Raw genomic sequence first — 25,963 nt, forward strand, 5'->3', positions numbered from 1 at the left:
TGCTTGTCTGTAAAGGTTTTAATTTCTCCATCAAATCTGAATGAGATCCTTGCTGGGTAGAGTAATCTTGGTTGTAGGTTTCTCTCCTTCATCACTTTAAATATGTCCTGCCACTCCCTTTGGCTTTCAGAGTTTCTGCTGAAAGACCAGCTGTTATAACCTCATGGGGATTCCTTTGTGTGTTATTTTTTGTTTTTCTGTTGCTGCTTTTAATGTTTCTTTGTATTTTATTTTTGATAGTTTGATTAATATGTGTCTTGGCGTGTTTCTCCTTGGATTTATCCTGTATGTGACTCTCTGTGCTTCCTGGGCTTGATTAACTATTTCCTTTCCCATATTAGGGAAGTTTTTAACTATAATCTTCAAATATTTTCTCAGTCCCTTTCTTTTTCTCTTCTTCTTCTGGGACCCCTATAGTTCGAATGTTGGTGCATTTAATGTTGTCCCAGTGGTCTCTGAGACTGTCCTCAATTCTTTTCATTTTTTTTTCTTTAGTCTGCTCTGCAGTATTTTTTTCCACTGTTTTATCTTCCAGCTCCCTTATTCGTTTTTCTGCCTCAGTTATTCTATTGATCCCTTCTAGAGTATTTTTAATTTCATTTATTGTGTTGTTCACGTCTGTTTGTTTGCTCTTTAGTTTTTCTATGTCCTTGTTAAACGTTTCTTGTATTTTCTCCATTCTATTTCCAAGAGTTTGGATCATGTTTACTATCATTATTCTGAATTCTTTTTCAGGTTGACTGCCTATTTCCTCTTCATTTGTTAGGTCTCGTGGGTTTTTGCCTTGCTTCTTCATCTTTTGTGTGTTTCTCTGTCTTCTCATTTTGCTTATCTTACTGTGTTTGTGGTCTCCTTTTTGCAGGCTGCAGGTTTGTAGTTTTTGTTGTTTTTGGTGTTTGTCCCTAGTGGCTAAGGTTGTTTCAGTGGGTTGTGTAGGCTTCCTGGTGGAGGGGACTAGTGCCTGTGTTCTGGTGGATGAGGCTGGATCTTGTCTTTCTGGTGGGCAGGTCCACATCTGGTGGTGTGTTCTGGGGTGTCTGTGGCCTTATTATGATTTTAGGCAGCCTCTCTGCTAATGGATGGGGTTGTGTTCCTGTCTTGCTAGTTGTTTGGCATAGGGTGTCCTGCACTGTAGCTTGCTGTTCGTTGAGTGGAGCTGGGTCTTGACGTTGAGATGGAGATATCTGGGAGATTTTCACTCTTTGATGTTATGTGGAGCTGGGAGGTCTCCTGTGGACCAATGTCCTGAACTTGGCTCTCCCACCTCAGAGGCACAGCCCTGTTGCCTGGCTGGAGCACCAAGAGCATGGCATCCACATGGCTCAGAATAAAAGGTAGGATAAAAAAAAATAAATAATATAAAAATAGTTATTAAAAGAAAAAATATTAAGAAAAAAATTTTTTAAGTAATAATTAAAAAAACCCCACAAAAACGGACAGACCAAACCCTAGGACAAATGGTAAAAGCAAAGCTATACAGACAAAATCTCACACAGAAGCATACACATACACACTCAGAAAAAGAGAAAAAGGGGGAAAAATATATATATATATCGTTGTTCCCAAAGTCCACCTCCTCAATTTCGGATGATTCCTTGTCTATTCAGGTATTCCACAGGTGCAGGGAATATCAAGTTGATTGTGGAGATTTAATCAGCTGCTCCTGAGGCTGTTGGGAGAACCTTCCCTTTCTCTTCTTTGTTCCCACAGCTCCCAGGGTTCAGCTTTGGATTTGGTCGCCTGAGGGCATCTGTTCTTAGCTCAGACAGGACGGGGTTAAAGGAGCCGCAGCTTCAGGGGCTCTGGCTCACTCAGGCTGGGGGAGGGAGGCTTTCGGAGTGCCGGGCGAGCCTGCGGCGGCAGAGGCCGGCGTGATGTTGCAGCAGCCTGAGGCGCGCCGTGCGTTCTCCCGGGTAAGTTGTCCCTGGATCCCGGGACCCTGGCAGTGGTGGACTGCACAGGCTCCCCAGAAGGGGGTGTGGATAGTGACCTGTGTTCACACACAGGCTTCTTGGTGGCGTCAGCAGCAGCCTTAGCGTCTCATGCCCGTCTCTGGTGTCCGCGCTGATAGCCGCGGCTCGTGCCCGTCTCTGGAGCTCCTTTAAGCAGCGCTCTGAATCCCCTGCCCTCACGCACGAGGAAACAAAGAGGCAAGAGAAAGTCTCTTGCCTCTTCGGCAGCTCCAGACCTTTTCCCGGACTCCCTCCCGGCTGGCCGTGGCGCACTAGCCCCCTACAGGCTGTGTTCACGCCGCCAAACCCAGTCCTCTCCCTGCCAGACCGAAGCCCAAGCCTCAGCTTCCAGCCCCCTCCTGCACTGATCCTCTGTGCGGGAATCTCTCCGTTGTGCCCTCCGCACCTCTGTTGCTGTGCTCTCCTCCGTGGCTCTGAAGCTTCCCCCCTCCGCCACCCGCAGTCTCCGCCTGAGAAGAGGCTTCCTAGTGTGTGGAAACCTTTCCTCCTTTACAGCTCCTTCCCACTGGTGCAGGTCCCGTCCCTATTCTTCGTCTTTTTTTTTTTTTTTTTTTTTTGCCCTACCCAGGTACGTGGGGAATTTCTTGCCTTTTGGGAGGTCTGAGGTCTTCTGCCAGCGTTCAGTAGGTGTTCTGTAGGAGTCGTTCCACATGTAGATGTATTTCTGATGTCTTTGTGGGGAGGAAGGTGCTCTCCACGTCTCACTCTTCCGCCATCTTGCAACTCCTCCGAGAGCTGATTTTTAAGTCTGACCTATGTTTAAATCCTGGCTTCATAACTTTCTAGTTATATAATTCCTCTGTGTCCTGAATTTTGTCTGTAAAATGAGAGTGTAATATTATTTCATATGGTTGATGGAAATATTAAATTAGAATAACAAAAATGTTTTAGTGCACTGTAGGTAAGCAAGGGATTTTTTGTTCTCTTTCTGTAACTATAGGGACTAATTGAAATACTAAAACTTAGCTATTATTGTGGCTCTTTATTTTAACGGTTCAGATGAAACTGGTAAAAAGTATAGTATTACATGGGCCAGTATACAACAACTGCATTGAAATAAGCTGTGGTTAGGAGAGAAATATCTCCCAGGGCTGCTGTGGAAATTAAGCAAATAGAACATTTTTAAGTGACTTGTGGTTTCCTCCATTCAAAATATATTTACTGAAAGGGTGTGTGTGCTGGCACCATGCTGGGTGTACATGGGTGTGTAAAACCAGATGAGGTTCCTGTTCTCAGAAAGCTTAGAGTCTAGAGTGGGGAGACTCTCATTATTCAAAGAAGCATACTGCAGAACCACTCTGTAGCCTCTTCTCTTTGGAGAATAAATCCACATTTGTTCCAAAGGGATACTGATTACGGTAGGCTTCTGGTTACCTGGTGGCGAGTCAGGAGTAGTGCATGTGAAGTGATTTTGATATAAGGAGCTCAAGATCCTGCTTGCCCCAGTTTATCATGAGGGCATCTGTGAGCTGACAAAGGAAAGTGGCCAAGAACTGGGACCATTTTAGAGACCTGGGGAGACTCTGCCTCCTCATGGTCTGCCATGGTCTCTGTGCTCATGGTGTCTTTTTCTCTCTGTGGTTTTTTTTGCCTCTTAACATTGGTTTTCCATGACCTACCATGGCCCTGACAAGATTTCATGGCTTTGTTCCAGCTTCTGCTCACTAGCCCCCTCATTATCTTAATAATGTCTACTTAAAATTTCCAAGAGAGACAACTTGGATCTCCTCACCTTTTTACTCCAAGTCACACCAGAGTCCCTGACCAGCCTGGAATGCTGCTCCTGATTCAGATCTACACTCCTTATCCTATCAGTTGTGGCCAGAGCTGCTGGACTAACTCTCAGCAGGAGGGGTGAGTAGGGAGGCCCTGGGTTGTTTACTGTGGGTCATCAGACCTCTACATAAAACCTGGATGAAATATTTACTCAGGCCATTGGCTTCATATACTCACCAAAACACTTTATGTTAACTCACATGTCTTCTCACGTACCTGACCTTGGGAACATGGGGCTGTGAATAAGTTATGAATGCAATGGTGGCTGGAATGTAATGGTCATGCCATTGAAAATTAGTACACGGATATTTGGTCTGTAGATTCATCTCTTTTTGGGCAGTGACCACCAATCTGACCAGCCTTAGGTGTAATGACAAAACTGAATGTGCGAAGTGGAGAAACACACACTAGAATGGTAACCTTTCCAAGAACCAGGTTTGGTTTTGGAGTCTTTAATCTCATAGCATTTGAACTTGACCACACTCTTTGAGTTCAAATTTGAGAATTAATTTGTTGGGGTACAATATTTGAAATTACTTTATCTACAAAAGTAATACAGAATAAACAGATAAATAAAATACAGATAATAAAAATAGCTTTAATCCTACTACTGAGCAATAACTGCTACTCACATTTTTATGTAATCCTTCCCCAAAGGGTGAAAGAATGTGTACAAAATATACATACTGCTACCTTTATAAACATGGGATTATACTGTTTATACTTTTGTAGTCTGTTCACCTCACAATATTTCTGGAATTTATTTCCATTTCTCTAAATGTTCTTTTAGTATATCTTTATTTATTTATTTTAACATCTTTATTAGAGTATAATTTTTAGTATACCTTTAATGGCTAATGGCATCCTGCTGTATGAACAAAACATATACCTCCTAAATTGTTAGGAAATTAAATGTAGTTCTTGTTATTACAAACAATATTGGAACGAATTATTTTCCCTAAATATTTGCCAGCCTCCATGAGGACTCCTTTGGGGTACCAGGTAGATTTGGTTGGTGCTGTGCCCAGATCCCCTTTACTAGACCAGTGCATCCATCCCCTAGCTGCAGTGTTTTGGTTGCTAATGACTCACAGCTACTCGCTTTCATCAGATAGATAACAGCTCTCAGCTAATGGGAACCTGCTTGCTAAAAGGTTACAACTTCAACTGCTGGTGGCAGCTGCAAGCCAAAGACTGACTAATATGAGGATATATAAGACCAACCCTCTTGATTCAAGGTGGGGCCACTCGACAGGGGCAGTTTAGGCTCCAGAGCTAAACTTTATCCTTGCTTGACTCTTTCCTCTCCCAGAACTGCAGGCCTCACTCTTAAAAATTTTCCCAAAGAGCAGTCCCTCAATACATTATTTGCACTAGAATCCAAGACTCCGGCTCTGTTTCTAGGGAATATGACCTAAGATAATATGAATACCTAGACGATATATTAAGAAAGAGAGCATGCATAAAGGGCCATTGAAATTTTAAATTACATCTTTACTGAGAATAAAATTCATGTACTATACAATTAACCCTTTTAAAGAAATCAAATCAAGGGTTGCAGAATATTCACAGATATGTGTGATCATCACCATAATTTTAGAACATTTCATCACCTCAAAAAGAAATAGTTTAGCTCTCACCCCTTTACCCAACCATCCTTTCCAGCCCTAAGAAAGCAGTAATCTACTTTCAGTTTCTGCAGATTTGCTTAATTTGGATATATCATACAAATGGAATAATATGATTTGTGGCTTTTTGTGGCTGGCTTCTTTCACATAGCATAATGTTTTCAAGATAGATGAACATAGATGAACATAGAACATGGATGTATGTTCATACTAAAATTTCATCAATTGCCTTGTCTTGTTCTTGGAGAGAAAACATTCAATATTTCACAATTATGTATGATGTTAGGGGTCTTAGATGCCCGTCCCTTATTAGGTAAAAAAAGTTTCCTTTTGTTTCTAACTTGCTAAGATTTATTATAAACAACTGTTGAATTTTGTTAAATGCATATTTTGCATTTATTTAAATGATCGTGTGGTTTTCCTTCTTTATTTTTTTAACATAATGAATTACACCAATTGGGTTTTAATGTTAAACTAAGCTTACATTTCTAGGGTAAACTCTACTTGGTCATGCAGTATTTTCCTTTTTATTTTGCAGGATTTCATTTCCTAGAATTTTCTTAAGGAGTTTTGTAACTATGTTCCTGAAGGATGTCAGTCTTGATAAAGCTAAAAGAGATGAATTTGAGGCCATAGGTTTATAATGCACACAATTATTGATTTGAAAAGCAGTGTTGAAAGTTTTGACAATTTGTATGAATTTATATATAAAAAAGACTTACAAATCCTCTATTGCAAGTTGTCATGTAGATTAAATTCACAAAGAATAAAACTAGAATTTGGGGGCTTTTAGCTTTTATGTAGCAAAGGTATTCTGTGTCCAGATAACAGAGATTTCTTTTATTAATAAATTGTTCTAACTCTGTGTTTTTTGAATATGTTTAAATAACCTTGCAAAGGTATTATTTATTTTCTTAAAGTTAAAAATATCAATAGTTATGGTTACATATTTTAAAATACTGCATGTAACTATTTCTTATCTTTGGACATTTATGACTTATCTTCTGTATTTTTCTGACAAGTCATCTGGATTTTGCCTTTCCCAAACTCAAACCCCAAATTCAAAATAATAAAATTATTAAGATGGCCTTTATGTCTAAACTATGTTTGAGTTTCCTGGAATGGCCATCAGGAAACTCAAAGATTTCCTTCTTCATCATTATAAAAGAAAGTGTATAGGAATAATTATGCTTGCTGGGCATTCTCTACATTTTAATTAATTCACAAATATTGTGAGAGCTCTTTTGTTTACCAAACACAGGATAAAGGAACAATATATGAAATCAACAACTCAAAAGAGAATTTCAGCCTTCCTAGGGTATTTATGTATAAATAAAATATGTTAATATGAATAGATCTCAGTGATTGTGTATCTTTCATATTAAAATAAACATTATCATGTTCATGTACAAAGGCTGACAATATCTCCAGAAAGGTTTTGTTTCTAGGTTTTAATACTCTTGTCAATCAGGGACAATTATAATACAGTTTATGGGATAAATTAAAGGCCTAGAGGTATGTCAGTTTTCTCACTTTTTATAATATAATCTTTCTCCCAGCATAATCAGTGACTAAATTTTTATAAAATTGATTATGTGTTATAGCTCCGTAGAAGGTTCCATTCTCCTTCATTCTGATATTGTTAGCTGTTATAATAAATTAACCAGAGCATTTAGTTTTATTGTCCACAGGGGTTTTTGCTGCTTCTTTTCATTCCCCTAAAGGCCTCTGATTGTAAGATTAGTACCTGGAATCAATCAATCAATCAATCAATCAATCAATCTCTCTCTCTCTCTCCCTTCCTCCCCTCCTCTTGGGATGCACTCTTGGAAAACTGTCACCATATTGTCAGGAAGGCATTCTGGCCAACATCTCCAGCTAAGGTCTCAACCCACGGCCAGCATTAACCATCAGTCAAGTTAATGAGCAAGCTTTCAGATGATTCCAATCCCATCCTTCAAGTCATCCCAGCTGGTGCCCAGTAAAGCACGGATGAACTGTCTTTACCAAGCTCTGCTCAGATTACAGATCCATGAGCAAATTAAATGTTGTTTTGAGCCACTAAATTTTGTAATAATTTGTTATGCAGATACAGTAACTGGAACTGGTTTTTCATCTGGAACGCAGTAACTGGAACTGATAGTATAGGGGATACATTTATAAGGATCACTGACCTCACCACCACCAACAGGTGACTGAGTCAGTATTCCCACAATGATTTGGGTTCAGAAGCAGAAAACAACATAAAGCAGGTTGCTTCTTTCCCAGATCATTGGCACAAGACTCCCAGATTCCAAGAGCCACTGATTTCCATGAGCTTCTTGGCACTTTTTGTTTGTTTGTTCGCTTTTATCTTCTTTGTTATTGTTACACTTTTATTTTAAAAGTATTAGTAGGCAGCCCTGTTCTTTCATCACAGTAGTCCCAAATGTTTTATCCTTGACAATTATGAGATATGTGATTAATTCTTCAAATACTGCAAAGTTGAGTAACTCATACCCAAAGTAAAGGAAAGGCCAACTGGTTATCTAAGGAGGATCAAAATAGATTATGGGATATATAAGTATGCTTCAAACTTTAACGATAATCTTTTTCACTGGAAGTAGAAGTCTACAAAAATGATTTTGATGTATTGGAAAATTATTACTCAGGGTAACCACCACCAGAAACAGGTGGAGGATGATTTCTGCATACCGGAATAAACACTTTTTTTTTTATAAGTTAGAAATGTCTTAGTCAATCTGATAAACAAAAACAGGTATAAATATTTTAAAAATTAAGTATAGCCGACTTACAATATTATATTGGTTTCAGATGTACAACGTAGTGATTCAATATTTTTATAGATTATACACCATAAACTATTATAGTATTATTGACTATATTTCTTGTGCTGTACATCCTTGTGAATTATGTATTTTATAACTGTAGTTTGTACCTCTTAATCCCCTTCATCTATTTTGCCTATCCTCCCACCCTCCTCCCTTGTGGCAACCACTAGTTTGTTCTCTGTATCTGTGACTCTGTTTCTGTTTTGTTATATTTGCTCATTTGTTTTGTTTTTTAGATTCCACATATAACTGAAAACGTATGGTATTTGTCTTTCTCTGTATGACATATTTCACTTAGCATAATATCCTGTAGTTTCATCTATGTTGTTGCAAATAGCAAGATTTCATTCTTTTTAATGGTTGTTTAATATTTCCTTGTATGTATGTGTGTGTGTATACATATATATATATATATATATATATATATATATATATGTATACACACCACATCTTCTTTATCCATTTATCTGTTGATAAACACTTAGGTTGCTTCCATAACCTGACTATTGTAAATAGCAGTGCAATGAACATAGCTTAGGGGTCCAATATCTTCTCTAATTAGTGTTTTCCTTTTCTTTGGCTAAATACCCAGAAGTGGAATTTCTGGATAATATTCTAGTTCTATTTTTAGTTTTTTGAGGAAGCTACATACTGTTTTCCATAATGGCTGTATCAGTTTACATTCCCACCAACAGTCTACTACTAGGGTTCCCATTTCTCCATATCCTCATCAACACTTGTTATTTCTTATCTTTTAGATGGTAGCCATTCTGACAGGTATGAGTTGATATCTCTTGTGGTTCTGATTTGCATTTCCCTGATGATTAGTAATGCTGAGCATCTTTCCATATACCTGTTGGCCATCTGTATGTTTTTGGAAAAAAATGCCTGTTTGGGTACTGTGCCCATTTTTTAATCAGATTTTTTTTGATATTCGGTTGTATGAATTCTTTATATATTTTGGATATTAACCCTTTATCAGACATATCATTTGCAAATATCTTCTCCCATTTAGTAGGCTGCCTTTCTGTTTTGTTGGTGGCTTCTTTCACTGTGCAAAAGCTTTTTAGTTTAATGTGGTCCAATCTGTTTATTTTTGCTCTCGTTGCTCTTGCATAAGGAGACAGATCCAAAAAAATATTGCTACGATTGATTTCAAAGAGCATACTGGCTATGTTTTTTTCTAGGAGTTTTATGGTTTCAGTGCTTAATTCATTTTGAGTTTATTTTTGTATATACTTTGAGAAAATAGTTTCATTCTTCTACTCAATATTGCTTAATTTGAATTTAGTTGTTACTAGTACAGTTAAACTTTCTTATGTTTATTAGATTGAAAAAATTTCTTCTGTTGTGAATTGAATGGTCACATTGAATATCTTTCTCATTAATGGGGTGTTCATACCTTTCTATTGATTTGTAAGAACATCTTATGTATATTAAGGATATTAATTGCTTATCTATCATATATTTTCATACAATATTTAGCTTCTAAATTAACAAAAATTTTATAGTGTTCCAACATACAGAAACTTGTAATTTTTTTGTCACTCGATCTACTGATTTTTCCTTTATGATCTGCCTTTGGTGTTAGAAAATCTTTTTAAACTCAAGATTACAAATAACCACTTTCTTGTATACATTTGTAATTTCAGTTTTTAAAATTAAATATGTATATCACATGTGACTTTTTTCTATGATTAGGATATAAACAGGTCATTTTTATATTTATTATCATAAAGCACAGCAATTAAGATAATTTATCCTCCAATTATTTGTTTTATTTAATTGTAATATAAACTTTATGATGACTATGAAAACACATTTTCCATTATATATTTTAGTATTTTTAGAATCATCTTTTTGAATTCCTACAATAATTTCACAATCTTTCCAAAGTGTGTTCTTAATTTTTCCCTTTTCATTCATTGCGTACTTATTTATTCACTCACCAAACAGTTGTTGAGCCCACTAAATACAAAATGCTGTGCTAAACCTTTCTGCAACATATTATCATGTTACTATTAGTAATGTACTAGTTGCAACTAAAGCAAGAATCATACGTGTTATAGACAAGGCTGTAATTTAGTTACATATGGGAAATGTTGCCCAGCTTATTCTTATTGAGTTGCAATGTAGATGACCTAATTTGGGCAAAAAGTATTTTAATACATATTATAAAAATATTTATTGCATATCTGTCTATTTTGAAATTACTGAATAAAAATGTATCAAAGTTTGAAAAAAAACTATCCTGGTGATTTAAAATAAAGATCTAATCCTATACATAATGGAGAAAATTATAAGCTCTAAAATGAGAGTTGTAGAAAAATATGCTATTGTTTACATTTAATGGTAAAAAGAATTAATGTCTGAGGCCTAGAAAGCACAAATAAAAGTATCACAGGGAGAATCATAAATAATGACAAAATTAGGAACTCCTCGTGTACACATTATGTATGCAACATATTTGTTACTGCTAGAAATTGATTTGTTCTTTGGTAATAATGGTACTTGTAGCTCTATATGTCTCAGATGCTTAAAAATAATTTCCAATCTTGAGACTGTATTGACATGGAAATATTTACAGTTTCTTTCTGAGTGCAATTCTCAAGTCTCCTAAATTGACTTTTGCCCTCTATTTGAAATGCCCTATCCATCCTTTAAGGTCCTGGTTATTTTGCACCCTGTGTCAGGGATCTCCAAGACCACACTACAGTTCCATGATTCACTAGAAGGACTCACAGAATTCAGAAAAGTTATTCTATTCATGGTTTCAGTTTAATATAGTGAGAGGATACAGATTGAAATCAACAAGGTAACCAGGTGCATAGGGTAGAATACAGGTGAGACCAGGTACAAATGTCCAGTTGTCCTCTTCCAGTGGAGTTGTATGGACAGTGCTTATTTCTCCCAGCAATGATGTGTGACAGCATGTACAGAGTATTGTCAACCAGGAAAGGTCACTTGAGCCTAGACCTGCAGAGATCTAATTGTAGGTGAGCTAGGTAGGTGTGGATCACACATGTGGCTGACGTTAGTTACTCAGTCTCCAGCTCATCAGAGATTAAACTGATTCAGTATGGTCCAAGGCACCCCCCACCCCTTCCAATAATTCACATTGTTGGCATAAACTATCTGGCATTGGCCCAAGGTCCAGGTATACAAAGACAATCTTATCAAGCAGGATATTCCAAGGGCTTAGAGGTTATCTCCCAGGAGCTGGTCAAGGATCAGCCTTTTCTTTGTAGTGTGCAGGGTTTGAACAACGCAGGCCTGCTGAGTTAACCCTTTACTGCCTGTGTCCCATATTTGACATGCTGAAATCCTGCTCATTCTCTGAGGTCCAGATGATTTTGTACCTATCCATGAAACTCTTCCTGATTCTGTCTCCTCCACCGACTGGCAACAACTTCTACCAGCGTTACATGTTTCAAAAGCACTTTTTATTGAACTGGTCTTATTATAATGCCTAACAATGTGAAAAGGAGTTATAAATTAAGCTAGTGCACAGTGTTTCTTCCCAGCACCTGGGGCAAGAGCTTTCATGTAATAGGTGTTAAACGTTTACTGAAAAGAATTACTGTTACCTCTGCTCATGTTTTGGTGTTCCTACTAACTGGTGAACTCCTGATGATCAAGGACCACCTCGTGTGCATTTATTTGCTTTCCGCAGAGTTCAAGGCCTTCTGTGGAATGTGATGGTTAATTTTACGTGTCAACTTGACTAGCCTAAGGAATGCCCAGAAAACATTATTTCTGGATGTGTCTAAGAGAGTGTTTCCAGAAGAGATTAGCATTTGATTCAGTAGACTGAGTGAAGAGTACCCCCTCACCAGTGAGGGGTAGGCATCATCCAATCTGTGGAGGACATGCCTAGAACAGAAAAAAACAAAGGAAGGCCGAATTCTCTCTCTGTCTTCTTGAGCTGGGATATCCATCTTTTCTTGCCATTGGACATCAGAGGTCCTGGTTCTCAGGCCTTTGGATTCCAAGACTTACATCAGTGGACCCTGGTTCTCAGGCCTCAGACTTGGACTGGATTATACCACCAGTTTCCTGGTTCTCCAGTTTGCAGATGGCAGATTGTAGGACTTTTTGCCCTTCCATAATCACATGAGCCAATTCCTATAATAAATCTCTTTATAGATACAGATGTAGATATAGATATAGATAATCTCCTATCAGTCCTGGTTTCTTTGAAGAACCCTGACTAATACATGGAATTAGGGATCAATATATATGTTTTTAATGGTATATTCATGAAGCATTGGTTACATAGAAAATGTTATTTAATCCTCACAAAGCCCTATGTAGTAAGTACTATTATTATTTTCACTTTACAGGTAAGGGCTAAATCTATGGCCACTTAGCCAGCAAGCAAAAGAACTTGGACTCAGCTGCGCAGTCTGGCTTCAGGGCCCTCACTCTTAACTGCCTCAGAGCCTCCTTGTTCTGACCACAGTGCTACAGTACTGCTGGTGACTTTTATTTTATTTATTTTTTAACATCTTTATTGGAGTATAATTGCTTTACAGTGGTGTGTTAGTTTCTGCTTTATAACAAAGTGAATCAGCTATACGTATACATATATCCCCATATCTCCTCCCTCTTGTGTCTCCCTCCCTCCCACCCTCCCTATCCCACCCCTCTAGGTGGTCACAGAACACCGAGCTGATCTCCCTATGCTATGCGGCTGCTTCCCACTAGCTATCTATTTTACCTTTGGTAGTGTATATATGTCCATGCCACTCTCTCACTTTGTCCCAGCTTACCCTTCCCCCCTCCCCATGTCCTCAAGTCCATTCTCTACGTCTGCATCTTTATTCCTGTCCTGCCCCTAGGTTCTTCAGAACCTTATTATTATTTTTTTGGATTCCACATATATGTGTTAACATTCAGTATTTGTTTTTCTCTTTCTGACTTACTTCACTCTGTATGACAGACTCTAGGTCTATCCGCCTCACTACCAATAACTCAATTACATTTCTTTTTATGGCTGAGTAATATTCCATTGTATATATGTGCCACGTCTTCTTTATCCATTCATCTGTCGATGGACACTTAGGTTGCTTCCATGTCCTGGCTATTGTAAATAGAGCTGCAATGAACATTGCGGTACATGGCTCTTTTTGAATTACGGTTTTTTCAGGGTATATGCCCAGTAGTGGGATTGCTGGGTCGTATGGTAGTTCTACTTTTAGTTTTTTAAGGAACCTCCATACCGCTGGTGACTTTTAAAAGACTGCCTCACCTTCCAAAAATATTGAACATTAGTTTTGACTTATTTCTTAAGCTATGGTTTCTTATATAACTACTGTTCAGGACTACATTGTCTTAGTTTAAAAATATGCATCAGTGACATTTATTAGTCAAGTAACTTATTTTCACTATCTCTGAGATTTATCATCCCACTGAGGTATATACACTGTTAAATGTTGATGACTGAAATTACCATGTTATCTTTCAACAGTGGAAGCAGCAGGCAGAGCAGAATAATAATTTTATTTTCTGTAAACCCAGCATTGTCACTAGCTATATTAGGCATTCTAAAGAAAAGGGAATTTAATATATAAGATAGTGCAGAACACAAGAAAGTTCTTTCTATTTGGCAACTGTTATACACTGTTATAATTTTTTAAAGCTTTGCCTACAATGGGTGGATTAACACTTGACTGTTTCTACTCCAATTCAAGTTAAATTAATCATTATTTTTCTACCTCATGCATCAGAAGGTAGATACTTTTATGACTGACAGAAATCCTTGCATCTGAAAATTTCCAGTAATTGTTGAATACTCTTTGAAACTTCCAACTTCAACAATATTTCATAAAACTATGCAGTTGGCTTTCCAGGTTTTAAAGCAGATAACATATATAATGTGATTTTTTACCCTCTCCTTTGCAAACAGAAGTACATTCTCTCCTCATTGGCAATATGCTACTCTAGCATAGACCATTGGGCAGAGAGCCTAGTGTTTTCTGTTGCACCATGGTTTCTACTTAAAACATGGTTTCTTGCTCCTATCTCACTGTCAGACTGATTCCTCTTGAACAACAGTAGCAAAAATGATAACACTGTTAAGTCTCTCAAGTTTAGGCCCACCCCAGGCCACAGACCTATTGAAAAAGAGGCAAGATGTATATTAATATCAATATTTTCCCCATTCCTCTCCATTATGTAGTGGGTCTCTCCGGTTTCATTTCTATTCCTCTGTCTCTCTGGCCACACCCTGCCTCTGAGTCTTTTGCTGCCGCAGACAGTGTTTGGTGTCCATAACACTCCAGGCTGTATTTTCTCCCTTCCCTTCCTCCCCTCCCCTCCCCTCCTCTCCTCTTTCCCCCTCCCTCCCTCCCTCTCTTTTTCCACCCTCTCTCCTTCCTTCCTTCCTTTCTTTCTTTTTCTTTCTTTCTCTCTTTCTTTCCTTCCTTCCTTCCTTCCTACCTTCCTTCCTTCCTTCCTTCCTTCCTTCCTTCCTTCCTTCCTTCTCAGCTCAGCACTACAGCTTTTGCTCTGATATTTCTTTTCTCTCTTCTTTGCTTATTCATCATTTGAGTCCCAGGATCAACCTACTTTATGAAAATTTTCTTTTACTCACAGACTCTATCTCCTATGTTCCCATCCTACTTTGTCCATTGCTTTGTAAAAGCAATTTTTGTGTATTGAGGTAATTCAACTGCATACATGTAGTTTTCCTTTGTGAGATTGTAAACTTCTTGAAGGGAGAACCTTGTAATAGTTCTCTTTTGCATTCTCATTGCTTATCACAGTGACATGCAAAAATTTTTTGTTGAATGATTTAATGTATAATTTAAAAGCACAGATTTAGTAATTACACCTGGGCTGGAATCTCAACTCTGCAACTTCCTTGCTGTGTAAACTTAGGCAAGCTCCATATCCTCTCTGAACCTCCTTTTTATTAATTAAAATGAGGACATTATAATCTTCCCCACAGGGTGATTGTGCAGTTTAATGAGATTATGTATATAAAGTTCCTAACAGAGTTTAACGTGTATTTTTCTTCTAATAGATAAAAGTAGTTTCATCCCCAACATTTGCAAAATATATGCTCAGTTATGTCAAAAGGATCAAATATAGCAACTGATGATTGAATGTGAGAAAAGAAAGTTATGTTAGAATTGGATATTTGTTACTGGGAATTTATAAAATGAATCATCTACATGTTGATTGAAAATTGACCATCCAAGGGTAGAGGTGGGAATTAGGACTATCGGGTAGATTTATCTTAATTTTATCTTGTAGAGGAAACTGGAAGCAATTTTTCCCTTTGTCTTTATGTGACAAATTACAGTGTTGTCCACAGTGTATGTATGTAGAGTGTACCTACGGTAATAGGTATATTTCCCTGTATACCTGCTGGGATTGGATACCTGGTTTATCACTTCTTTCATTCATTCTTTTCCTATTTAAATTGGTTAGAAATCTTTTGGTTGCAAGTGACAGAAAACATAATTCAAACTAGCATAATCAATCAAGGGAATGATATGTCACCCTGACATATCATTACATATGTCAGATTTAGATGCCAAGGATGCACGTGTGGGTATCAATTGGAAGGTACAATTGTTGACCCATTGTAGCTCTAAATTCTTCCTTTTAAATACAAAAATCACTGCTTTAATTCTAGGCTTCATACTCCACTGACTAGGGGAAAGAGAGAAAGCTTCTTCTTCCCAGGAGTGTTTAGTAAAGTCTTTCCACATCTCTTTGGTTCTGACTAAGTAATGTGCTCATCTTTAAACCAATCATGGTAGACAAAGTAGATAGGAATTGCTGACGGACTTAAGCAAAATAGACTCCTCTCCCAGAGCTGGTAGTGTAGTGGGGTCAAGGCCATCTACACCATGTGACTGAGTTTGGGAGATGGATGCTACCAAAGGTGCTTTGGGTACAGTGGAGAAAGGAGAGGGGGCGACAGGGGAATACATTTCAGAGAAGGAGCAAATAAATACCCCCTCCACATCTACTGATTATCTACTCTCTACCTGGCACTGTGGTGGTAAATGCTGCTATTTTTTGGCAGCCCTGCTCTCTTCCTGTTTCACAGGTAGAATATTGGACAAAAGAGAATGCAGAGGAGGTAGGAATGGAATATTCTTTTTTTAAGTGTGCTAAGTAGCACATGTTAATAGCATTATCCTGAATGTTGTTGAGAAGGTGTGAGCTTGCTTGTAATCTAGAATAGAGTCATTTGCTTTCATTTGATTTTTGTTACCATGGGCAGATATATTATGTTGGATGTTTGTTCAGTTAGGTCCCTTGGGAAGCCCCCTTTTCTCCAACAAAGAGGTGCTTTCTGTTTCCTTTCATATGGAATATAGTTTAAAGCAGAATGGATTTTGAGCATTCCTGACAAAGTGAGTGGATCTTTTGAACGTGACATATGGAAAAATATGTTTTAAATCTTAGAGATGGTTCTAACTTTTTACTTCCTGATTTTATTTCAGCCTGATTCACCTTGTTGCACATAAAACAAAGTGAATTGAAGAGTTAACACATTATAAAAATCTATTGTGTTAATAAACATAATCTCACTCGCTGGAAATTTTATTCCAAATACTCCTACTCTAGGTTTCATAGGTACCAGAATGGAAATTTCTTTGTTTCTTCACTACATTTTGGTCAATTTTTCTACACTTTAAATGTGAAACATAAAGGTGAATGTGTCATGTAGTATGTAATCATTTTACTAGAAGAGAATAATTTTCTTTATATGATTATTATTTTATAAGATATTAATGAATATCTGGTTGAGATTTTATAAAGAAAATTTAAAAGACGTCAGTAGTGAATCACAAAATAAATAGGAGTCATACAAGTGAAGGTTTACTTTTGTGGATCCTTGTTATGGGCTGAATTGTGTCTCCCCAAACTCATATGTTGATATCCTAACATCCAGTACCTCAGAATATGACTGTATTTAGAGATAGGGCCTTTAAAAAAAGATGATAAAGTTAAAATGAGGTCCTAAAGGCAGACCCTAATACAATATGACTTAGAAGGAGAGGAAATTTGGACACAGAGAGACACTAGGGATACATCAGCACAGAGGAAAGATTATGTGAGGACACAAAGAGAAGGTGGCCATCTGCAAGCCAGGGAGAGAAGCCTCAGAAGAAACCAAACCTGCTGACTGACACCTTGATCTTGAACTCCCAGTCTCCAGAACTATGAGCAGATAAATTTCTGTTGTTTGTGCCAGTCTGTCTGTGGTATTTTGTTACCCTAGCAAAATAATGTAATCGTCTGTAAATGTGTATCTAAAGCCAGGTTATTTCCTTGTGAGTTTATTGAGGTCAGGAAATACGGTGGATTTGTCTATGCTTCCTCAACATCTAACCAGAGTCTGGCCCAGAGTAGGTACATGGGAAGTGTTGAATTGAATCGAATAAATAGAAACCATGTTTTGATCACAGCAGTGGCAGAGCAGCTGACTGCCAGCCTGGCTCTTTCTGGTTTCCACCTGAAGTTTCCAGACTGTTGTCTGTTTGGTTTTCCCTAAATAAAAATGGCTGTTTTTGTTCTTTCTGATTATAAAGATGTAAAAGCATACACATATAGAAATGTGTGTTCGTTGTAAAAAATAACCTGGTAATGCATCAAAGTAGGAAGAAGAAAGTAGAACTCATCCAGAATTTCACCACCCAAAGTAACTGCTATTCACATTTCAGAACATATGTATTTCTCAAGGCTTTGAGGGGGTTTATATCAATACGGTTATTAATTTTTCTCTTACAAATACATGACATGACATGTGCTTTTGTTGTTTTTGTAATATGCCTTTTCCATATAATATAATTTGTATATCTTCCATACTAGAAAATAAACAAATATAAATTTATGGTAGCAATTTCAAGTGGCTGAATTATATTACATTTAAGGTATGTGCAATAACTTATTTAGCCTAACCCCTACTGATAGTAATTAGGTTGTTTCTAGTATTTTCCTTATATGAATACTGCCGTGAGTATTTAGTCTTTTTGTTGTCGTCCTTATTATCCCTCTTTCTACTTCCAATCTCTTTATTTATGAAAAGAGGAAAGTATCAAACAACACACTCTGTAACATGTGTGCAATTGTGGAACTGGTAATATAGACACAGAGGTAATATATTGATAGATGCCCTAAGAGGAAATCCTTGCAGAATTCCCTTGGCTGGGATAGTTCCATCTGCTCCCAGGACCCAAAACCTTTTCCTGGGAGCTCCACACTCAACTCTCAAGTTCCTTCCTTGCTGTCTCCATTTTGGATATATCAAATTCAAGATGTCCAAAGTGCATCTTCTGATTTTGCTTCTGAAATATGTCTTTCACTAATGGATCTTCCCATCTTGGCCGATAGTGCGATTGTTCACCCAGTTGCTGACGTCTGGAACAGAGAAGTTATCCCTGACTTTTCGCTTGTCCTTACTTCTCACACCCATTTCATCAATGAGTTCTTGTTGATTTTACCTCCAAAATTTATCTCCAACCTGCCCTCTTCTTCCTGTCTCTACTGTTCATTTTGTGGCAGGACCTCTTGCCCAGAGTATGGTAACAGCCTTCTCGTTGGTCCCACACTCTCCTCTCCTGTTTCTTTCTGCTGCAAATTGATCATGCTACACCCCACCGATAAAAGCCTCAATGGGTCCCCTTTGTACTTTGCAAGGAAAAGTTCTAACTTCTTGCCTTGGTCTACACACTGAATAATATTGCATTTGTTTATGTCCAACATCACTTTGCACTGCTCTCCCCTGCATTATACCACTTCAGCTCCACTTTCTTACAGTTTCTTTAATAGCCCAAACTTTTCTGCACCTGCAGCTTATTACATGGGCTTTTCCTTCTGCCTGGTCTGCTGTTCCTTTTACTCCTTTTGGGCTTAGGTTCTTTCCTCCCTCTTAGTGTGCAGCTTAAATGTGACTTCCACAGAGAGACTTTATTATAAACTTTTAATCTAAAGTGTGTCCCCTTTCCCTTTTCTCTTTGATCTCCATCTTTTGTTTTTTCCTTTCTTAGAACTTTTTTTGGTATTTGCAGATATTTCACATCTTTATTGGTTTTCTTACCCATTGTCTCTCTCCTCTACTGGGAGCCATGCTTGGATACCAGTGCCAAAGACCTTCAACCTGCAGGCCACTCAGAGGCTGAGGCAGTCTTAGGACTTAAGGAGGTATGTTCCCACCAGATGTGATTTTGCTGCCTAAGCCCGAGGTGTGGTGACGGGGATGACTGCTAGGGGCTTGCAGCATATTGAGCTGCAACTTTCGTCCCATCCCCTTCTCCTGAGCACCTATTCCATATGATGGGGCTTCTGCCTCCAGTTTGGGTTTACATTTCAGTTGCCAGCTAGGGCTGATGGTTCCTTGACTACAAGCATACCTTGGAGATACTGCAGGTTAAGTTCCAGACCACTCCAATAAAGTGAATATCACAGTAGAGTGAGTGACAGGAATTTAAAAAATTTTCAGTGCATATAAAAGTTATGTTTACACTATACTGTACCCTATTAAGTGTGAAATAGTATTATGTCTAAAAAATTATATACCTTAAATAAAAAATACTTTATTGCTAGAAATGCTAATCATCATCTGAGCCTTCAGCAAGTTGTAATCTTTTTGCTGGTAGAGGATCTTGCCTCAATGCTGATGGCTGCTGGCCGATCAGGGTGTTGGTTGCTGTGGCCATTTCTTGAAATATGACAACAATAAAGGTTGCTGTGTTGATTTACGATTTTTCTTGTAGCATGCAATACTGTTTGGTAGCATTTTATCCACAGTAGAACTTGTTTCAAAGTTGGAGTCAGTCCTCTCAAACCCTGACAGTACTTTATTGACTGAGTTTGTGTAATATTCTAAATCCTTTGTTGTCATTTCAACAGTCTTCAAAGCATCTTCACCAGGTGTAGACTCCATCTCAAGAAACCACTTTCTTTAATCACCCATAAGAAGTGACTCCTCATCTGTTAAAGTTTTATCATGAGATTGCAGCAATTCAGACACATCTTTAGACTCCACTTCTAATTCTAGTTCTCTTGATATCTCCACCACATCTGCAGTTTTCTATCATTGAAGTCTTAACCCTTCAACATTACACACGAGGGCTGGAGTCAACTTCTTCGAAACTCCTGTTAACGTTGATATTTTGACCTCTTCCCATGAATCATAAATTTTCTTGATTGCATCTAGAATGGCGAATTCTTTTCCAGAAGGTTTTCCATGTACTTTTCCCAGATCCATTAGAGAAATCACTATCTATGGCAACTGTAGCCTTATGAAACGTATTTCTTAAATAATAAGACTTGAAAGTCAAAATTACTCCTTGATCCATGGGTTGCAGAATGGATTTGTGTTAGCAGGCATGAAAACAGCATTAGTCTTGTTTGTACATCTCCATCAGAGCTCTTGGGTGACCAGGTGTATTGTCAGTATTTTGAAGGAATATATATTTTTTCTGAGCAGTAGGTCTCAACATTGGGTTTCATGTATTCAGTAAGCCATGTTGTAAACTGTGGATGTGCCGTTATCTAGGCTTTGTTGTTCCATTTATAGAGTAAAAGCACAGTTGATTTCACATAATTCTTAGGGGTTCTAGGATTTTCAGAATGACAAATGAGCATTGGCTTCAACTTCAAGTCCCCAGCTGCATTAACCCCTAACAAGAGAGTCAGCCTGTCCTTTGAAGCTTTGAAGCCAGGCATTGACTTCTTCTCTCTAGCTATGAAAGTCTTAGATGACATCTTCTTCCAATAGAATGCTGTTTCATCTACACTGAAAATCTATTGTTTAGTGTGACCTTCATTAATTACCTTAGCAAGATCTTCTGGATAACTTGCAGCTTCTACATCAGCTGCTTCACTTTGTACTTTTATGTTATGGAAATGACTTCTCTCCTTAAACCTCATGAACCAACCTCTGCTAGCTTCAACCTTTTTTCTGCAGCTTCCTCACCTCTCTCCCTTCATAGAATTGAAGAGAGCTTGGGCCTTGTGCTGGATTAGGCTTTGGCTTAAGGAAATGTTGTGGCTGGTTTGATCCTCTATCCAGATCATAAGAACTTTCTCCATATCAGCAGTAAGCCTGTTTCACTCTCTTATCATTCATGTTCACTTGGAGTAGCACTGCTCATTTCCTTCAAGAACTTTTCCTTTGTGTTCACAATTTGGCTAACTGTTTGGTGCAAGAGGCCTAGTTTTTGGCCTATCTTAGCTTATGACAGGCCTTCCTCAGTAAACTGAATCATTTCTAGCTTTTGATTTAAAGTGAGAGAAGTGTAACTCTTCCTTTTACTTGAACACTTAGAAGCCATTATAAGGTTATTAATTGGTCTAATTTAAATATTGTTGTTTTAATAGGGGGGCTCAAGGAGAGGGAGAGAGATGGGGAATGGTCGGTCAGTGGAGCGATCAGAACACACAAAACATTTATCAATTAAGTTCACTGTCTTATGTGGGCACAGTTCATGCCCACAAACAATTACAATAGTAACATCAAAGATCATTGATCACAGATAAGCACAACAAATGCAGTAATAATGAAAAAGTCTGAAATATTGCAAGAATCACCAAAATGTGACACACAGACATAAAATGAACAAATGCTGTTAGAAAAATCATGCTGATAGACTTGCTTGATTCAGGGTTGCCACAAACCTTCAATTTGTAAAAAAACGCAGTGTCTGCAAAGCACAATAAAGTAAGCCTGTATAACCATACCAGGCTGTCTCCCTGCAGTTCGACTTGTTCCCAATTCCATCCCTAGCCATTGGCTAAGATGCTGCCTTTAATCAGAGTATTCTCTTTTACTTGTCCTTCTACTCCTCCCTGCGTGTTTCACCACCTGACTGAAAATTCTGCTACTGTCTAGAGCTTCCTGTCATGCTTCACTCCCAGGTATAAATGATAACCTACACTGGAATCAAGCTCACCACTATCCCTTTGGCTATTAGGATTTGGATTGCTTGCTGTCCAGTTTCATTGGAGCCAAACTGTAGGAAGAGGGGTTTTGAACCAAATAGTTATGAATTTGAACTCTGGTTCTGACACTTATTAGCTGTGTGATCTTAGGCAAGTTATTGACTTCTCTGAGTCTCAGTTTCACCGTCTGTAATATGGGGGTAAATAATATCTACCTTGAAAATTTGTGAGGATTAGTGATTACCTATGACAAGTAGCTAGTGCAGAGCCTAGCATATAGCTGGCACTCAAGCCTCCCCACCCTGCTCGCTCTATCCTCTGTCCCTAGCTTCCTTCTCCCATTCTACTAGCCCATGGCACAGATTCCATCCTTTGACTACAGAGTTGCATGGGCTGTTTCAGGCTGTTCCTTTTCTCTTGATTTGAGCTGAGCTGACTGCTTTAACTTCCTGAGTTTATGTTTTCTTTTTGGCCCCTATCCTTTAAACAAAAATTCCTTTTTAACTGCCTCTAGTTTACACATCTCAGCCACTTTGATCTATTTCTTTCTAGCATAAGAGCCATTTGTTCTATTTGGAGGTAAGATGCATGCCATAGTTTTTTCAAGGAACCCTATAGTCATCTCCAGAGAAGATTGGCCTGGTTTCCCCAAAGATGATGTGTAGGGTGGATGGCATTCACTACATTCACATGCAAAAGCTGTTCTTTTGAACAAGAGTATTTTTTGTGATGAATTTTTAAGTGCACAATTTATTTATTTTTTTTCAAGGTTACAATTAGCATTACATGACCATATGACTTTTCTGGAAGGCATAAAGCTGCTTTCTGGAGCCCAGCACCCTCAGACACCTTGGCAGGAATGGCTGGGATCCCATATGTTTCTTCATTCCTCCTAGACAGTGCTGACATTTGGGGATTTATTCTTAGAGTTTGCTTCTTTGAACATGTTTGGTTCAATTAGTCTACTGAAGCTGAGGTGGAATAAACTGTTTTTTAAAGAAGTGGTACCATATTCAGAACAGGATGTTTGAGACACAACAGATGGGCTTGTGATCAGGCTAAATTGCCATTTATCAAATTTAGAGTAAACTTAAGTAGATCCACAGCACTTAACCCAGTTCCTTAAAAAATAGAAGCTCAAGAAATGCTGGTTAGAAGAAAGAATGAATCATAAACAACTAATGGCTGGAAATCTGTTGACACCTTAGGGAAAGGAGAATATTTAAATAAGTTGCAGATCATTTAATCTTAGAATGTCAGATGTACTACAGTGTGAATAAATTGTCACTAATTTTCTTTTCTGAGATTAAAAGGTCAGAGCTGCTTTACGTGGTAGTGGGTTACCATTTGTTGAGGACCTACTGTAATGGGCATCTGTTCTTTTTGTTTATCCAGCATCTCTGTTCCTTTTGGGGAACTGCCTGTCGTCGTAGTCAGTGAGATGATTGAATACGGTATTGCCTAGCACATGTTCCACGCTGAGCCAGTTCCTGTACTGTGTACCCTACACAGCCATTCTTGGTGCAGGCATAGACATGCAGATGTGTGACACAGGTAGTTCTCATCAGGGTCTTCCTCTGGACTGAAACATAGATATTGAAAAGAGAGGTTTCTATTTGAACTGGGATTACTATACTCAGAATTGGTGAGTCTGGGCATTAGATGCAGGTAAATGTTTAATGGTCGTCTCTGGCTGACTTCCAAAAAATGCATGTAATATATATATATATATATATAAATTTATTATAAAGTCGACTGATATAAAAGGCATGTAGCACATAATTTTCAAGAAGTATTAAAATATTCAGTACTCTTTCTTATGAATTCCATATAGCCCATTGATTCTCACAAGATACTTTCACTGATTTTTGCTTAACTCTTGAGTTTGTGGTCAACCTATGGTTGTCATTGAGTATCATGTAGTTCCAACATAAACACTGGTTGATATTTTCATTTATCTTAATGATAGAAATCCAACAATGAAGCTCTATGCTAGAACTTACAGTCATGCTAGTGATATGAGTGACTTCTTTGTTGAATTGTTTAACAGTTTTTGAATACTGGAAGAATATTTCCTTAAATGTTTTGTTGCTATTTACAGTGTGACAGCTATAGACATGAACACTTTAAAATTTAACCCTCATTATTTATAATCTGCATTTTCTCCATCATTTAGATAATCAACAAAACAGTAAATCATTTAGATGATCATTTTGATAATCAACAAAACAGTAAATCAGACCCTGATTTGTAGCATCCAATATCCATGGCTGACGTCAACATTCCAATGTGACATCATTGAACATGGGGTTGAAAATTGATGTGCAGTAGAACACCAGTATAGCGGATTTCCACTGTACAGATATAATAGGAATCAATAGCCTTAAGAGCATGGATAATACTAAAATGTAGTAACATAATTAGGAAGTGAATTTTGAATATTGATTGCCTTCATTTTAATATAATTCATTTAATTGCAAATTACTATAATTTTTATTAATGATTATTTTTAGCCACTCACTCATTAGATCCCTGAAAATTTAAAAGTTGGCTTTCACAAGCCAGTAGAAGCTAGTTCCGGCACATCACTGACCAAGGGCTGTTGTGGTGTGCATAATTCCTTCACCTGATAGAGAGGATCTGTCTGCAGAAAACAGGCTCCTCCTCAAGGGAAGCACTGTGGAGAAAGGGTCCAGCAGACAGGATTCTGCCCAGGGATTATCTCCATTTCTTTCTGTGTTCTAGCTAGATGGACCCAGACTTTTATTGCTACCAAATAGTCCTGAAATGTGGAGAGTTCTGTACTTTATATTTATTACTTCCATTTAAAATGGCCTTCATTTTACAGGTGAAGTATTTTGGTTATTAAACGCTGTCTCATTTAATCTTGAGAACAATCTATAAGATGTCTGAATGCATGTTTTCCTTTGTTCTCATTTTTCCGATAAGCCATGAGAAGTTAAGTGACTTGGGCTTGGTTGATTTCAAGCCCAGCTCTGTCTGACTGCAAAACAACTTCCTCAGCCTGCCTTCTCAGCAAATGTAGGTTTACTGAACAGCAGATATATCAGCATCTGTAAGATTACTAAGCTTCTGCCCTAAAGAAAAGAAAACATTTGTTCACTGGCTTCTTCCACCTCTTAGCTCCCTCCCCAGTCTGCCATGATTCCTTAAAGCTCCCTTTTTGGCATTTCTTAGATATTTCATCATTTAATCCTCTTGTTCTCTCAAACCTAGAGATGTTAACAGCTTAGGGAAATACGCTTAGGGAAATAATATTATCCTGAAAGAAGGCAGACAAAAAAGAGTACATATTGTATCATTTATATACTATTCTAGAAAATGCAAACTATAGTGAAAGAAAGCAGATCAGTGGTTGCCTATGGACCAGGGAGGGATGGATTGTAAAGGGGTAAAAGGAAACTTGGGGAGTGAAAGATATGTTCACTACTTGATTGCGGTGATGATTTTAACATCATGTATGTCAAAAGTCAATAAATCCAACCCTTGAAATATGTGTAGTTTATTGTATGTCAGTTATACCTCAATATAGCTGTTTGTTTTTGAAAACAAGTTGCTTTATACTTATTCCCTAGACATTTTATGTGTGTGTGTCTATCTTTCAGACAGACTTTTGCTTTGGTTTTTAATGATCTGTTTAAACAACTGACAGTGAACATTAACTAGAAACATTAAAGTCAGTAGTAACATGAAATATTAATGTATGGAAAGGAAAAACAAAACCCCAATCTTATAAATCACGATTGAGTCATAAAATCTATAGCCTTTTACCATGTTCCAGCTTACAAGTCAAGATGTATGTTGTAGAAATCAATGAATATGT

General features: G+C 37.8%; 1 protein-coding gene across 6 annotated transcripts in view; it reads left to right on the forward strand.

Annotated features, from left to right (window-relative positions):
- KCNH5 (potassium voltage-gated channel subfamily H member 5) overlaps nt 1-25,963 on the forward strand; it is a gene marked incomplete at both ends in the record, with an annotated part of 574,893 nt that overhangs the window by 195,348 nt on the left and 353,582 nt on the right. Inside the window, one exon of one of the 6 annotated variants that reach the window (XR_013827028.1) lies at nt 1,776-1,913. The exons of the other annotated variants lie outside the window; for them this stretch is intronic. Of the gene's footprint in view, nt 1-1,775; nt 1,914-25,963 lie in introns of those variants that run through there. 6 annotated transcript variants of the gene reach the window in all.

Source organism: Stenella coeruleoalba, assembly GCF_951394435.1.
Source record: "Stenella coeruleoalba genome assembly, chromosome: 2".
Lineage (NCBI taxonomy): Eukaryota > Metazoa > Chordata > Mammalia > Artiodactyla > Delphinidae > Stenella > Stenella coeruleoalba.